The 14,209-nt window shown below is 45.4% G+C and overlaps 1 long non-coding RNA gene across 1 annotated transcript in view; it reads left to right on the forward strand.

Annotated features, from left to right (window-relative positions):
* LOC107182241 overlaps nt 1-14,209 on the forward strand; it is a 29,068-nt gene that overhangs the window by 7,435 nt on the left and 7,424 nt on the right. Inside the window, exon 2 of the long non-coding RNA XR_001512960.1 lies at nt 11,634-11,640. This is a non-coding gene — a long non-coding RNA (uncharacterized LOC107182241). The remainder of the gene's footprint in view (nt 1-11,633; nt 11,641-14,209) is intronic.

Genomic DNA, 14,209 nt, shown 5'->3' on the forward strand with positions numbered 1-14,209 from the left:
CCCGGGCGACTTCCTCCCCTCCCTCCGGTTGCACGTGGGGTGGCTGATGTAAGACCTTCCTCCGGGGGGCTTCCCCGCCCACCGCCGCGCTGAGATCCCCCCGCCCCCTCGCCGGGGGCCCAGCTCGCTTGGACGTTGGCCCAGAGGGCTCGTGGGGAGAGGAGGCTGGGGGCGGGGGTGGGGGCCAGGCGCAGCCCGGGGGACCCGGGCGACTTCCTCCCCTCCCTCCGGTTGCACGTGGGGTGGCTGATATGAGGAACTGAACCTCAAGCTGCATGGCCAACAAGAGGAGGAGCTAGGGTTTAAACCCAGATGGGTCTAACTCTAAAGCCTGCCGTCTTTTCTGCGATGCAATCAGTCTGGTTGGAAAGAAGTCTGAGCAGGGGGGCCTGATTTGGAACATGAGGTAGGAACATCTGTAGAGCACCTTTAACACCAAAAAGAACACGCAGGTGCCATCTTGCAGGCAGCTTGAGGAACCATGCCAGCCCGACGCCCGCGAAAGTGGGACACGTGAAGGGAGCGCGGGGACATGGGGCATTCGGGTTCACCCTCTGCTCCCCGCGGTGTGAGTCAACAGCCCGAACCCCGCTGTCCTCTCGGCCGGTTGGTCTCGGAAGGGCTGAGAGGGACCCCCGTCGGGAGCGGCATCGCGGTCGCCCGCGTTGTATCGCGTGGCACCGGGTGGGATCGGCCTGCGCGGGGACGGGTGCAACTGCGGACGCTTGCCCGAGCCACAGAGGAGCCCTCGGGCGTCCCCGGGTTCAGTGGACTCTCCCCGGGTTTCTAACAGTTAAATGTCGGCTGGCAAGGCAGCAATTAGCATTTCTAATGGGGCCTCGGAGTCTTACAGTTTGTCCCTGGACTTTTATCCCATTATTCCTTAGGGGACCCCTGCGAGGTGTGTGAATTCTTGATGCTCTCGGCTTGGGTGAAGCTTGGCAGGTAGCCTTTGTAATGGTCCGGTTCCGAGAACTCCCTGAAAGCCAGGGTTAGAGCATTAAGTTTGCTTTGCAGACCTAGAGTAACAGACCTATATTCAGCTTAAGATAAGTAAATGCATCCTATGTCTCATCAGATACCGAGTTATTTCTAATACAGACAAACGGCTCCAAAGATTGGGAACAACTGAATAGAGAAAAACAATTCTATGCATCTACCTAAGGTTTTCTTAAAGTTAAGACTTCCCCCTCCCATTCTACCGGTGGCAAACAAAACCCCTTATATCAATTTTTTAAAAAACATGTAATTAATTAAATTTTCAAAGCAAAAGAACGTTTTTAAAAAGGCAAAAACTTTCTGGTATGCAGTTTCCCAAGTCTTAAAATGTTAGTCTTAGCAGACATCTCTGTGACGGGAAAATGGTGAGGGTAAGTGCCCTTCAGGATGTCACACGAGCACTAACTATAAGGTTATGAGAACCACAGGCTGTGGGATGAAGGCTTTTATGAAAAACTTAGCAAATCAGTTCCATGAGCTCGAAAGCAATGATGGATGATCCATTTTTAGGGCTTGATATGTTCTTTCTCATTTAATCCAAAGACACCTCTGTGAAGTAGATTGTATTTTAATCATTTTACAGATGAGGAACTGAACCTCAAGCTGCATGGCCAACAAGAGGAGGAGCTAGGGTTTAAACCCAGATGGGTCTAACTCTAAAGCCTGCCGTCTTTTCTGCGATGCAATCAGTCTGGTTGGAAAGAAGTCTGAGCAGGGGGGCCTGATTTGGAACATGAGGTAGGAACATCTGTAGAGCACCTTTAACACCAAAAAGAACACGCAGGTGCCATCTTGCAGGTAAGGGGGAGGTGCCCACGGAGACTGGGCCATGGTAGCTCTGTGCTAGAGAGACTGGTACCCTGGTGGCTCAGGGGGGAGGTGGTGCTGATCCTTAGGGGAAAGCCAGGCAAACCTTGGGACCCTATCCTCTATGACCAACTCACGGGGGTGTGAAGGACTCTTTCCTCGCGAGATAAATGTGTGTTTTATAAGTTTAAGCTACAAAGTAATGAATAAACATAACCACAATGTGCAGCAAATAGAAAGCAAAAAAGCCAGAGGAGGAGAGACGACAGACCCGGTACTGTCCCTTCCGACACAGCCGGTGCTGGCGTGCACCTCCATGAACAAAGAGCATGTGTTCCAGTGACATGCTTCTTTGTCAGGGGCTTCCCTGCCGGAGGCATAAATAACACGGGCAGAACAGGGTGTGTCTCACTCCCCTGCCAGCGTCTCCCACTGGACTGTCAGGCCACGGGCCTGAAGGGGCTGTCACAGTGCCCTGGTTTTGAATATTGCGGTACTTGACGAGTATGCATCTGGGTGTGAGACAGAAGTAGAATATAGACTATCATTGTATCGAATCCATGGTTATTCCCATGCTCACGGATTTATGGATTTGAATAAGGACTGAAGGAATAAGGAAAAGTGAAAACAGCTTATTAGTTTATTAGGGCCTCTGAACTATAGATGAAATATATTTTTTTTACTTCCATTGACATGTTTGTCTAATAAATAATGCAAATGTCAAATAATGCCTGGTTTTGGTCCCTTTTGAGTGTTAAAACTGCCTGTTAATCAGAATGTGTATGTATCCCAATAAGCTGCAAATTGTCTGAGGGGAACACTCATTCGTAACTCCTTGGACCTGCTCTCCTCTCCAGTGCCTCAGCACCATCAGGTCGTTGGTCAAACCATCAGATGACGGAACTTTCCACAAATTTGTTGCTGGGAACAAATTTTAATACATCTGAAGATGAGAGGAAATAGCCCAATTCAGGCGTTGATCTAACTGGCTGTGAAATCAGTTTAGCAAAATGGCACCCTTTCTCTTTTGTAAAGACGGTATACGAAGCTAGTGTACAACATAGGAAGAAATCATTACTTTTAAAAAACTAACCGTCCTCTCCTATACACATGTGCATCCATTGCTCAATCTGCCCTCTGACATTCCATAGCATGGTGTGTGTACCTGTTACAGCAGTTAGGCAACACATGGGAGTTGTTGAAGGTTCTAAAATTTCAACTGGACTGTGAGCTCATATGGATATTTATGGATGATATAAATAGGGAGTAGGAGGCCTGGGCCATCTTTAGAACATAGGTTGTACAAATCTCCGCATTGTAAAATATAGAACATTCTTCTCCCCCCTTTTTTTGTTTTTATAAAAAAGGTTTATATTGATGGAATTCTGACCATTCATAAAAGGGTATACATTTTAGAGCTTGCTATTGCATTCCTCCTCATCCCTGGTAATGCTGTCAGGTGCTTCAAAATGTTAAATCAGAAGATATCACATGAAGCCTCAATGAGACAGCTTATTTTAACTCGGCTAAATGGGGTAAGAACTCATTAGAACAGTGATGGCGAACCTTTTGAGCTCGGCGTGCCAGCATTTTGAAAAACCTTAACTCTGGTGCCGTGTCACATATAGAAATTTTTTGATATTTGCAACCATAGTAAAACAAAGACTTCTACTAAACATGGTATGATGGAACCTGAAGAAATAGCTCTGGCTTCCTAGATACATATAAACATACCTGTTCCTCTGTATTTACGACTTCCTACTTCAACTTAAAAAGTTGCAAATTATGCAGCTTTACATTTTTATTGTGAATTGGTTCTACTTTTGAGCCTTAGCACTTCAAAATAAAACCTTAACTTTGAGTCAGACTGTTAGTTTTTCTTTTTGTGTCAAGAACTTTGATGTGTGAAAACTAAGTAAAATCCACTTACTCAATCCAAAACAGGCATTAAAAAGAAAAACCCCAAATGCTTTCTTATATTCATTTTAAGAGCAGGATTGGCGCTTTCCACTATTACCTGAGTCCTGATCTATCACCCCAGGAAGAACTTGCCAATCCTGGGCTTCCCAGGGTGGCATGATAAAGGTTTACTGAGCCGGCTGGAAAGGCTGCAGTGGGGTAAAGTAGGCAGGAATTTTCCCTGGACCTTAGTTGTTTTCCTACCTTCTCCCATGCCTCTACATTTACCTTTCCTTCCTCAGAAAACCATGGGCAGATTTCACAAAACCCAACAACTCAAAAAGCTGTTCATACCTCACAGAACAGCCCCATGTTTGGAGCATGGCCTTAAGCATGGATGCGTCTAAATTCTTTTCCTGTAAACCTGAATTTCCCATGTTTTACACCTACTTATATCACTGAAGTTCGCTCCTCACCTTCCTTCTTGTTTTCTGCACATGCTTCACTGGAGCATCCTTCTACCTGACAACTGTAGTTTCCCTGAACTCAGGCCCAGCGTTGGGCGCCACATGTGCAGAGCCAGCTCAGCCAAGGGTTCGAAAGCCTGAGTGAGGGCGGCGAAAGGATGAAGAAATGACAGAAAGAATAACTAGGTCTAGGTCAGAGATGGTGAACCTATAACACGCGTGTCAGAGGTGACACGCGAACTCATTTTTTTGGTTGATTTTTCTTTGTTAAATGGCATTTAAATATATAAAATAAATATCAAAAATATAAGTCTTTGTTTTACTATGGTTGCAAATATAAAAAAATTCTATATGTGACATGGCACCAGAGTTAAGTTAGGGTTTTTCAAAATGCTGGCACGCGGAGCTCAAAAGGCTCGCCATCACTGGCTAGGTGGATCTTCCTGTGCCTGGCTGAGGCCACAGAGAGAGATCCAGAGGCAAGCTGAGCCAGAGGTAAACAAGGTAGTGGTCACCATAGTTACAATGTTCTTGTGAGTTTCACTTGTTTGGGCAGCACTTGCTGCACCTCCCACAGCCCATTAGCTACCTAGGAAGGATCTAGGGAGCTCATAAGGTCAAGCCTAATTATGCTAAGAGGACTGTGCCCTCTAAACTGGGACTTGTTTTTGGTTTTGCCAACAGGTCAGTCCAAGGCTTAACCCTATAGCCGTGCCCTACGTAGGTGCTCTGCAAATACGTGTTATGTTGAAAATAATGTCGCATGTACTCAAGAATACTGTCTAGGCAGCTGAGATTGTTGAGACAAAGGGAGAGGGAAAGGCAAATAGATGAAAATTGGGTAAGAATGAGAACTTAGAAGTCTCTAGATGGTAAAAACAGGAGTGGAGAGTGTCAGGTGTGTAGGCAGCCGCAGGTCCAATAAAGGGCCCTTGACAAGGGAACCAGATTCCTTTCTGTTCTCTGAGACAGCTGTAGATGCTAGGCCGTCCTGGGGCAGCAAAGAAGAGCTGTGACTATCAAGAGTCGGGTTTAATATTTATTAAGCACAATCTTTATGCCAAGTACTGTGCTTGGGACTTTCATGTATATTGCATTTCAGTTAATCCTGGCAACAGCTCACTGGGACAAGACTATAATCCCCTTTTATTGTTTAGGAAACAGACTTGGAGAAGCCAAGTGGAACTCACATAGCTAGTGAGAATCTGGATTTTTCTATCATTAAGGTCTCACTGTAATTCATTCTTATTACTTGGATCCTCTAGTCCTCAGGACCGCTTCTGTAAAACCTTTTTGTTTTCTTTGCTTCAAGAAGATTTACATGCGCATTGTCGGGATTCAGGGGAGAAAAAAACACACAGAAAATAAAATTTAAAAATTAAATTCCTACCATTGAGATACACCCACCATTAAGGTGTATATCCTTGCAGCTTTTTTTCTATATTGCATATAGTTCTGAAAATACAACATTATAATCTGATTGAAGATTTTTTTTGAGACTTGTTTTTCCCACCTCCCATTACAAAAAAGTGAGTTAATACGATAAATACGAGTATTAACTTTGCTGAATGTTTTTCCCTTTTATTTTTTATAAATATATTTTTATTTACTTCAGAGAGGAAGTGAGAGGAGGAGAGAGATAGACGCATCAGTGATGAGAGAGAATCATTGATCGGCGGCCTCCTGCATGCCCCACACTGGGGATTGAGCCAGAAACCCCAGGCATGTGCCCTGACTGAAAATGCAGTGGTGACCTCTTGGTTCATAGGTCCACGCTCAACCACTGAGCAACTGTGGCCAGGCCATTTTTCCCTTTTAGAGAAGGATTCTAATGAGGCTTGTGAGGATTACACATGATCATGTGGGTGAAGCTCCTGCCTGGCACAGTGCCTGGCACCCTCCTCTGTGCCCTGCCTTAGTCACTGCAAGCCCAGTCCCTCCTTACCCTAAGTAGAGGCCAGAGCTTGCTGGCCATCTCAGGAGCTGTAGAAGTCCTGCTGTGGCCATCAGTCCTCCACCTCTGCTCTATGTCCTTCGTTTCCTATAGCTGCCCTGCCCCTTTGACTGAGGAAAGGCCTCACCCCAAACCAATATAAGTTTTGCTTCTCAAAAGGGGTGAACTAAATTTTCTGTTTCATGCAATCCTTGGTCGCTCATCATGAACTGGGAATGTGCTCCTGAGCTAGACTGGAAGATATCTGAGTGGTCCCACAGTGTTGGATATGCTGCTCCTCCATAATTAGCCACTATTCCCACCATCTGGACTATCTCCTCCCTCACAGGGATTTCCTTGTCCACACAGAACTACCAAGAGTCCTACTCCTGCTGACTGAACTTTCCCATCTGTTCTCAAGCTTGCTTTGCCAGCTCTGGCCAGGCCAGAGGCCCCTTGGTGGCCATGCAAGGTAGTCCTCCCTCACTCTAGACTCTGACACTCCCGAGGTAGTTTGTGTGCTCCCTAATTTGCTAGTCTCATTTTGGTAAAGGCCAAACGTCCCAAATACCCTCACACTCTTACTTATTTTTCCCCCCACATTCTACTTCTTGAAAAGCAGGGCAGGAGCACATTTCTAGTTGCTAGATGAAGTGCTGTCCAATTCATAAATCATCTATTAAAGCCAATTAGATCTTTAAAGAAAAGAAAAAATAATAACAAAGAAGGAAGGAAAGCAGGGCAGCCAGATTTCTTTTTATGTCTATCTATGTATATACTATAGAAAACTTGGAAACTATGCTTAACAAAGAGAAGAAAATAAAAATCTCAATTCAGGACTAAGCACACACTGGTCACGTTTTGCTGTCTTTTCCTCCAGTCTTTTCTCTATACACATATGGCACTTTCTCAAGTCTCAGATTGCCAGAAGCATCATCTCATTAATAACAGCTTTTCAGGGAGGCAGCAAGGGGGAAACCCACTACATTAAATATTCATAGTGATTATAAGACATCCTTATTTCAGAAATAGTAGGTAGTAAAAAAATAAACTATCATAGTACCTAGGAAATACTGTATATATTACATTAAATTTTTTTAAAACAGGATGATACTATAACTTGCTTTTTTCATTTAACAATATATTATGAACATAGTTCCATGCCATTTGAATTGTCCTGTACAATATATATTCCTTGATATGCTCCTACAAAATGAAAATAGCCTTTCTTTTTCTGAATATAAAGACAATGCATATTCATGTAGCAAATTCATGCAATGCAAAAAAAAGTATAAAGAAGAAAATAAAAACCAGTCTAAATCCCATTACCTACTGGCAACCACTGTTAATATTTTTGTGAATATTTTCTCCATGAATGTATATGCATATGTAAATATCTACCTATCTATCTATCTAAAACCCTAATACGCAAATAGACCGAACGGCAGAACAACCGAATAACCGGTCATTATGACGTGCGCTGACCACCAGGGTGTGCGTGCGGAAAATGACAGGTGTCGGCCACAGCGGGATGGTGGAGTAGGTGAGCAGGAACGCCAGACCAAGGCGGGGTGCTGGTCACTGTTATCCAGGCGAGCCTCTGGTTACTGAAATTTTTTTGCTCTGGTGTGCCGTGGTCCCACCTGGTGCTCACACCTGCTGCTGGCGCTGGCCCTGCTCACACCCGCTGCCGGCACTGGAGCCGTTGCTTGCACTCACTGCTGGCGTCCAGCACCAGCCCTGCTCGCACCCACTGACAGTGCAGAGTGATTGGGGCCAGCTCCAGCAGGGGGTGCAAGTGGGGCCAGTGCTGTCAGTGGGTTTGAGCGGCAGCTGCTGGCCCCAATCACCCCTGAGGGCTTCTCCACATTTCCCCTGCTCCTGAGGGGCGATCGGGGCAACAGCCGCCACTCTCACCCGTTGCTGGTGCTGGCCCCAGTTGTTCTGCACAGTAAGCGGGTGTGAATGGTGCCAGTGTGGTGGCGGCAGTGGCGGGAGTAGGGCTATCGGCAGAGAGGGGACCAGGGGCCGCGGTGGGAGGGGCCAGGCGGGGGCACAGAGGATGGGCCAAGACCCACTCCTGTGCCCACCTCAGCCTTGCGACCCACAGTTCCTTTTAAGGTGCATGAATTCGTGCACTGGGCCCCTAGTATAGTATATGAATGCATAAATGGTGCTTTGTAAGGTGTTTTGTTTTTTTTATGGAGGACCTTTTGGTATAAAACCAGAAGACATACTAGGCAAATTCAGAAAGAGCTGTAAGCACTTGTAACATGCTTTTATTTTTTACTTCTCAGTAAATCATAGAGTTTTCTCCAAGTCAATAAATATGTCTAGTTCATGGTTTATTTTTATTTATTATATTTTATTATTTTTTAATTTCATCATTTTTAAAGTTTGTGTCATATTTCACTGTATGGATGTAGCATAATTTATTTACCTGGTCTACTACTGATTGACATTTAGGTTTCTTCCAGTTGTTCACCATTATACATAACATCTTTGTGTAATTAGCTCCTTGAAATAAATTCCTAGAAGTATAATTCCTGAATCCAAGCATGTGTATGTATTTCAGATTTGGATATGCATAGCAAATTTCACGTCAGTGGCTGTACTACTTTTGCAGTCCCATGAACAGTGATTAAGACTTCCCTCACCGTTGCCTAAACTAGGTATTACCTTTAAAAATTTTTTTGTCAATCATTTTTCAACTAATGACAAAGGCGAAACCTGTGTGACAAGATAATTCAATGTGGAAAGAACAGTCTTTTCTAAACATATGGACTGGGACTATTATATATACACATGCAAAAGAAAGAAGTTGAACACCTACCTCACACCATATACAAAAATTAATTCAAAATGGGCATAGATACCCTTGGCAGCATGGCTCGGTTGAGCGTTGTCCTATACACCAAAAGATGGCGGGTTCAATGCCCCATCAAGGCACATACCCAGGTTGTGGGTTTAGTCCTTAGTTGGGGTGCATATAGTAGGCAACCTATCGATGTTTCTCTCTTTCTCTTCCTCTCTCTAAAATACATTAAAAATGGATCGAAAACTTAAATATAAGACCTAAAACTGACTTGGAAGAAAACAAGATAAATCTTCATGACCTTGGATTACATATAACACCAAAAGCATTAACATACCAGAGGGAAAAAAAGAGATAAATTGGACTTAAGCAAAATTTTTTTTTTTTTTTTTGGACTTAAGCAAAATTGAAAACGTTTGTGCTTCCATTGAAACCATCAAGAAAGTAAAAGACAGCCCTGGCCAGGTAGTTCAGTTAGCTTGAGTGTCATCCCATACACCAAAAGATTGCAGGTTTGATTCCTGGTCAGGGTACATACCTAGGTTGCAGGTTAAATCCCTAGTCCAGGCAGGTACTAGAGGAAACCGATCAGTATTTCTCTCTCACATTGATGTTTCTCTCCCTTCCTCTCTATCTAAAATCAATAAAAACATCCTAGAGTAAGGATTAAATATACATATATATTTTTAAAAAAATAAAGTAAAAGACCATGCATGGAATGGGAGAAAATATTTGCAAATCATGTTTCTACTAAGGGACTTGTATTCAGAATATAAAGGAAATATTAGAACTCGACAACAAAGAGACAACCCAATTAAAAATGGGCAAAGAATTTGAATAGCCATTTCTCCAAAGAGGATGTACAAATGATCAATAAGCCCATGAAAAGAAGCTAAACATTATCAGGCATTAGGGAAATACAAATCAAAACCGCCATGGGATACTACTTCACACCCACGAGGATGGCTATCTTAAAAATGGACAAGTGTTGGTGAGGATGTGGAACCCTTGTGCATTGCTGGTGGGAATGTAAAATGATGAAGCTGCTGCAGAAAACAGTTTGGCAATTCCTCAAAAAGTTAAACATAGATCCAGCAATTTCACTCCAAAGTATAAACTCAAGAGAGTGAAAATATATGTTCATGCAAAATTTGTTCACATATGTTTATAGCAGCGTTATTCATAATAGCCATAAGTTGCAAACAACTAAAATGTCTATAAATTGATAAATGGATAAACAAAATGTGGTATATCCATACAATGGAATTTTTTCAACCGTAAGAAGGAATGAGGTACTGATACATGCTACAGCATGGATGCACCTTAAAAATATTATGCTAGCCCTGGCTGGTTTGGCTCAGTGGATAGTGTTAGCCTGAGGACCAGAGGGTCCTGAGTTCAATTCCGCTCAAGGGCATGTACCTTGTTGCAGGCTCCTCCCTGGCTCGGGCCCTAGTCTGTGTGTGCAGGAGGCAACAATCAATGTGTTTCTTTCACATTGATGTTCTCTCGGTCTTTCCCTCTCTCTTCCACTCTCTCTAAAAATCAATGGAAAAATATCCTCAGGTGAGGATTAAAAAAACATATCTATATATATAAAACCCTAAAATGCAAATAGACCGAATGGTAGAACAACTGAACAACCAGTTGCTATGACATACACTGACCATCAGGGTGTGTGTGCAGAACTTGGCAGGCGTCAGCAGCAGGCAGCAGAGCGCAGAAAATGGTGGGCATCGGCCACGGCAGGATGGTGGAGCAGATGAGTGGGGTGAGCCTCTGGTGGTTACTGGAAATTCTTTGCTCCCACGTGCCATGGTCCCGCTGGGTGCTCACACCTGCTTCTGGTGCCAGCCCCACTCACACCTGCTGCTGGCGCCCAGCGCCGGCCCAGATCACTTGGCACTGTCAGCAGGTGCAAGTGCTGGCTACAGGCCCTGATCACCCCTCAGAGCTTCTCCACCTCCCCCTACTCCTGAGGGGCGATTGGGGTCAGCAGCTGCCGCTCGCACCCGCTGCTGGCACCAGAGCTGCCGCTCGCACCCACTGCCAGCGCTGGCCCCGCTTGCACCTGCAGCTGGCGCCCGAGCCACTGCTTGCACCCACTGCTGGCGCCTGGCACTGGTCCCGATCGCTGCTGCCCCGATTGTCCCTGAGGGCTTCTCCACCTCCCCCTGCTCCTGAGGGGCGATTGGGGCAGCAGTTGCCACTCACACCCACTGACGGTGCCGGTCCCACTTGCACCTGCTGCTGGCGCAGGCCCCAATCGCTCAGTGCAGTCAGCGGGTGCGAGTGGGGTCGGCACCATCAGCAAGTGGGAGCAGTGGGAGTGGGGCTGTGCTGCTGGCAGACATGGGACCAGGGGCCTCAGTGGGAGGTGCCGGGTGAGGGCACAGAGAATGGGCCAAGACCTGTGCCCACCGCAACCTCGCGGCCCACAGTTCCTTTTAAGGTGCACAAGTTCGTGCACTGGGCCCCTAGTATATACATATAATGCTGGCCCAGCCGGTGTGGCTCGGTTGGTTAAGCATTGTCCCATGCACCAAGAGATTGCCAATTCGATTCCTTGTCAGGGGACATGCCCCGGTTGTGGGCTTAATCCCCAGTAGGGGGCATGCAGGAGGCAATAGATTGATCTAAGTTTCTATGGCTCCCTCTCCCTTCCCTCTCTGAAATCAATAAAAACATGTTAATAATGATTATGCTAGCCTAGCCCAATGGTTGGCAAACTGCAGCTCGCGAGCCACATGCGGCTCTTTGGCCCCTTGAGTGTGGCTCTTCCACAAAGTACCGTATTTGCCGGCGTATAAGACGACTGGGCGTATAAGACAATCCCCTAACATTTCCACTCAAAATACAGAGTTTGTTATATACTCGCCGTATAAGACTACCCCCTCTTCCGCACACCTTCCACACACCAAATAAAAGGTAAAACAATATCAGATTTGATTTTAACATTTTAATTTATATTCAAATGCTTATGACATGCAGGAAAACTGTCACAAGGCTGTATGTAATCAAACATATACATAAAACAGTGCAAGTTTATTACTGGTAAACATACCGGTAATTCACTAAAGAAAACACACTCTATAGACTGGTATCGTAGATGCTTCTCAGGAACACAGGCAAGCAGCCCACAACCTAGAGGGACTGTCAATGATAGAAGTAAGATAACAAATAGAGGGAGAGAGCAAGTGCCGGGCAAGTCCCTAGCAAGTTTGCTGGCGTGACAGTTTCACCTTAAAAGCCTTCAAACTCCTCTTCATCATCTGATATTAAAAGTTCATCAACGACATCTTGGTGCCATGATAGGGATGATAGGGGTTTGACTGGTCGACATTTTCTATGCTGTACTGTACGATGGGGCAGTATTGTGGTTGGCTGTTGGCTGTATACAAAGCCTGATTTGATTGGTCCCTGCTCCCTGTTTGCCCGCCCTGTCACTATAGCAGTCTGGTCCACCCTTGCATCAGCATCTCCCTGGGACCTCACTAGTGCGCAAGTGCGAGCTCTTCAACATTCTAACAGGCACCATGATAGCGCAAAATCGCGAATCTTCAATGCATATGTAAAGAAATATACGGTAACCCGAATTTACCACACTCGCAAAATCGCACACAGCCAACCATACACCCAGTATGGTATCGCGATTCGCGATTTTGCGCTATCATACTGGGTGTATGGTCGGCTGTGTGCGATTTTGCGAGTGTGGTAAAATCGCATAACAGCAAAATCGCATAACAGCCGAGCATACACCCAGCAGCGCTGCTGATGCCTGAACGGTATGTGGAATGAAGTGGGCGGGCATCGGGAGGCCACTATGGCACGGGGCAAGCACTATGGGCAGTCTATCTGAAGTGTACCTGGCGTATAAGACGACCCCCCACTTGGAGGCATATTTTTCAGGGCCAAAAAATCGTCTTATACGCCGGCAAATACGGTACCATATGCGGGCGCTCACATACAGTGCGATTGAAACTTCGTGGCCCATGCGCAGAAGTCGGTATTTTGTGGAAGAGCCACATGTTGCTTGTGAGCCGCAGTTTGCCGACCACTGGCCTAGCCGGTTTGGCTCAGTAGATAGAGCATCAGCCCGGAGACTGAAGGGTCCCGGATTCGATTCCGGTCAAGGGCACATACCTTGGTTGCAGGTTCCAACCTGGGATCCTTCAATGTGCAGGCCAACACTATCCACTGAGAAAAACTGGCTATGGCACCAAATTTGTTTTATTCCAGTTATATTTTCATTTCCACATTCTCTTTCTTGCTCTTTTTTATTTTTATTGATCTTAGGGAAGGAAGGAGGGAGGGAGGGAAGGAGAGAGAGAGAGAGAGAGAGAGAGAGAGAGAGAGCGCGAAACTTCAATCTATTGCCTCTCATAGAGCCCCAACCCAGGAAGGAACCCAAAACCTAGCTCTCAAAGATCATATAGCTCAAATTCTAAAAGACTCAAACATGAACTTTGGTGCCAAGGAACTCACCTTTTCCTGAAGGGCTTTGTTCCATTTCCATATTGCTCAAATCATTAGGAAACTTCCTTAGGTTGAACTGACATGTTGACTTCATATAACTAGAGTCCTAGCTTTGCTCTCTGAGCTACAAAACACACCTGTATTCTCTCTGGCCAAGTTTGCAAACTGCTGAAATGTGGGTATTGGACCATGTCTTGTTGACTCTTTATAGCATTTAAAAATATCTCAGTTATTTTCCAACATTAAGACATCATGAGACTTTTTACATAGTAAACGGTTTCTGGCTTCTCTTGAAAGATCAAAAGATCCGTGTAGTTGCCTCCCCAATACGATTCTTCTCCTTTTTTTTAATAAGGATTAAAAGTTTTGTACCATCCCCTTCCTCCCTGACTCAACCTATGTGCATTGGGAAAGGCTGATTACCCCTTACCCTTACCCCCCCCCCCGCCCCCCAACTCTTGGTTCTAGGAAACAGAATCTGTGGTGGAGAGTTGCATGCAGAAGCTTATTGGGGAATGCTCTCAGGTCATCCACCTATGGCAACGTGAAGAAGACAGGGTGATCATGGAAGAAGCTGACCACCACAATAGTTACAACTTAGTAGTTACAACCAAGGCCTCAGCTGATCTCATGAGGACCTTAAGAATGGGCATGCCCTTCAGAGTTGTCCCAAATTGAAATAAGGGGGGCAGGCATTTGTATTCTCACGTTAGCCAGTCACTGACTTCCTGCTTCGCTCTGGGAGCGGGTGTAAGCCTTGGGGCAAGTGTTTCCTGAGGCTGAGAGCAAGAATATTCCCAGCAGCTGAGTCCT

The sequence above is a fragment of the Myotis davidii genome, unplaced genomic scaffold (genome assembly GCF_000327345.1).
Source record: "Myotis davidii unplaced genomic scaffold, ASM32734v1 scaffold534, whole genome shotgun sequence".
NCBI lineage: Eukaryota > Metazoa > Chordata > Mammalia > Chiroptera > Vespertilionidae > Myotis > Myotis davidii.